This window comes from Theobroma cacao, chromosome 5 (assembly GCF_000208745.1).
Source record: "Theobroma cacao cultivar B97-61/B2 chromosome 5, Criollo_cocoa_genome_V2, whole genome shotgun sequence".
Taxonomy (NCBI): domain Eukaryota; kingdom Viridiplantae; phylum Streptophyta; class Magnoliopsida; order Malvales; family Malvaceae; genus Theobroma; species Theobroma cacao.
The window spans coordinates 18,360,439-18,363,886 of record NC_030854.1 but is presented as its reverse complement, the minus strand read 5'-3'; the positions used below and the strand labels follow the sequence as shown (position 1 = coordinate 18,363,886).

The window sequence follows — 3,448 nt, the reverse complement described above, 5'->3', positions numbered from 1 at the left end:
TCTCTACAGCTCCCATTGTTTAAATAAAAGCTTTCAGTGCTTCATTGACAAACATGAGTTGATTTAGGTGGCTGTACATTTGATTTCTTTACATGCCACACATTTGGGAGCGTGCATACCTTTATACTGTATTTTATATTTTGATGGTAAATGATGTTTCCGGTGATTGAAACTTTTTTTGCTACACTTATTTGCGGCACTGTTCTGCCAAAGAAAGCATGGAATTATGATTTTGCGATATTATTTTTACAAGGCACAAATATCCTTATTGTGATTTGGTTTTTTAGGATTAGCATTTTATGTTCTAGTTTTATCATTCAAATGATCTGCTTATCGCTTATTTCCTATCTACTCTCTGCTCACGGAGCCGATGATCATTGAGTCTGTGAGACTCACCCCCTTATTTCCTTTTTGCAGATAATGATCAACCTAGGGTGCAATCATCGACACTTATGCTTCATCGCAAATAGGTAAAGGCACCTCATAACATTTCATTCCAAGTCACTCTACTACTAGAGGTCGAGTCGTAGCATTTTATTTATTTAATTGTAAATGGATAGTGGACTTAGTATAAGTATTAAATTGGAGATTTTAGACTTCATTGTATATACTTATGATTATATGTTTTAAAGATTGAATTGATTATTATAATTATAGTTCAAGTTATGATACGATAGTATATGGTTTAAGCACTAATATAGAATGGTGATCGTATATAGTGAACTAATGGGTATTTTGTCAAGCCCAGTTCTATAATATACTTGCCATGTCATTCATGTACTTGATAGCATGTCTGCATACTTGGATGCCTCGAAAAATTTTTAAAAGTTGGTATCGTACCTAGTGGTACAATTAAGTCGTTTAAAGCCTCGAACTAGTCCAAATAGAGATTTTAGGATGTATTTAAGAGTTATTGAACCTTAGAATGTCTTAATATGGTGATTTGGAGTTCAAGGATTGATTTGGAGTCTAATCGGGAATTTTTATAACGTAGGAGCAAAATGGTCATTTTGCCACCCGAGGGCAAAATTGGAATGTTGGAAGAGATTTTTGACCAAGTTTGACTAGTTGGAACATAATTTGAATTTGAGAAGTGAAAATTTTCAATTTCAAGCATAAAGGCAAAACGATCATTTCACGTGTCCACGAAGACGTAATTGGAATTTTTGAAATTTTACACCACCATGAAACTTGTCAAGCCCATGAATTTCATCTATTATCATTATATACTTTGGATAATTAAGGTACTATATGTGGTGGTAAGAGAATGCTTAATTGTTAAGTTTTAACCATGGATCAATCAAGTGGCGACATGTGTCAAGTTTTTATTATTTTATAATTTCCTTTATAAACTCAACATAAACTCTCCCATTCACTCTCTCATTGTCGTCCAAGCCAAAGAACAAAGGGGGAAAGAATAGAAAAACCCTAAGGAGGAAAAATCCAAGAAAAATTCATTGGATTTTCGAAAAATGAAGCAATCGGAGGTAAGATTTCGCGATTTAGCTTAAGATCTACCTTACCCATGCTTTTTTTTTCATTTTCTATGGTTGAAACTCTAGTTTTCATGATGGAAGCATGTTGGCCAAATCAAGGGGGGAAGGTTTTGAGGATGGGTTTTGCTAGATCTCATGTTATCTAGGCGTTTTTAGTTGTTTGTGATATTCGTTGTGAAAAACAAGCAAGAAAATAACATGTTCTTTATCAAACCCTGATTGGCCGAATTCTATAGGGAATATTTTGAAGATGAATTTTGTCATAGTTCATGTTATCTAGCTCGTATTTGATGATTCGTGATGTTGGATATCGAAAACGGTTATCGAAAAGTGTAGTTCCTTTAGTAAACGACTTGAACAATAATGAGAAAATTATAGTAAATGGAGTTAGAATTGATTTCTAATGAGGTATACGGACTTATTGGAGTACCGAAAGTGCAATGAATTTATTTGGAGTTGAATTGGATGTTTTGGCTAATTAAACAATGTGTAGTGCGAGTTAGGTTGAATACCATTTCAGTCCAACAACAATTGAACCTACGTAGAACACCATTTTTAAGTGATTATTGGAACACTTCTCATTCAATTTCATACATTCATAAAGAGACTGAAATAGTTTTATAACAGTTTGGCACAAATATATTGAATTACTTGTTATGTATTATGTATAGGTGGTGAGCCCTCTTGTAAGGGTAAGGATATCATACCCCGAGGACCAGGAGTAGGAGTACTCCCGTTATAGTGAGTAACAAACTTTCATCTTAACTATCTAAAGTTGTTTTTACTCGTTTTTATGTTTTAAAGAATAATGAGTTTAAATTATAAATTATTATGTTTTAAAATTGAAGTGTTGGTTAAACGAAATGAGATTTATAACTTGTTTTGAAATTGAATACTGTTTTTGGAAATTGAGTAAGTGGAGACTATATACTCGTGTTTGATATATGGTTTGAATTGATGGCTTATGACAATGTGATGGCATGAATGGCTGGTTTTGTGTCTGTGTGGAATATATGAACTATTTTGTTTTACCTTGACAGGCTGGGTAATATCACATTAGCCATGTCATGCTACCGAAATTTTTATTCATTTGGTGGAGTAATTGATTAGCTTACTGCAGTGGGCGAGTTTTCGTGGATCGGCCTATTAGAGAGGCATGGTAAACCCCGTCATCTTTTACCTTAGTAGGAGAGGTGCGGAGGGTATCTCCTAAGGTAGTTTAGAGTTCACTTCACGTCGAACCACCACGTGAGAGTGAAACTCAGCCAACGCCAAGGAACGGCTATATTTTTAAACGTAAGAACATGTTTTATGTGTATATGATATTTTAACAGCCTTGGCGGACTCGGTTGGATGCTCGACGTAAGGTGTCATCGAGTACGATTTTTGGCACGAGCCAAGCTTAAAGAGAGTCATAAGCCTTGCTGATTATTTTTTATGAAATGTAATTGTTTTATATGGTTGAAATGAGTTTTAATGTTATGAATTATAGTATGAAGAGATGTTTTAATTGTCTCCATTTACTCGGTTTTAGATGTTATAGATGAACTTTGCTTACTCACTGGGTTTATAAAAACTCACCCCTTCTTTTCACCCATTTCAGGTTCAGAGCAATCTGTAGACAGTCGATTTTGTCGAGGGTTTGTTTTTGGATTTGCACCCTTAGAAATCGTTGGTCTACAGTCCCATTTATTTTTGTTATTTTGGGGCTTACATGTCATTGTAAAATATTTTTGTATACCCTGGCGCTATGTGCTATTATGTATATGAATTTATTTTGTTATTACGCTACAGCAATTGTTTACATAGAATTTTATAAATATTGTTTTATATAAAAATGGAACATTTTATCCAATATTTTTATTTAGTTCTATTAGTTATAAAATCACTTTAAAAAGATGATTTAGATACCTAGATTTATTTTTTTATATGAAATGTATATTTTTCATTCA

At 33.4% G+C, this 3,448-nt stretch overlaps 1 long non-coding RNA gene across 1 annotated transcript; it reads left to right on the top strand.

Moving 5' to 3' along the window:
* LOC108662187 lies at window positions 417-3,207 on the top strand. Its single transcript, XR_001927989.1, has 3 exons — window positions 417-470; window positions 2,168-2,237; window positions 3,100-3,207. It is a non-coding gene; the product is annotated as an uncharacterized LOC108662187 (long non-coding RNA).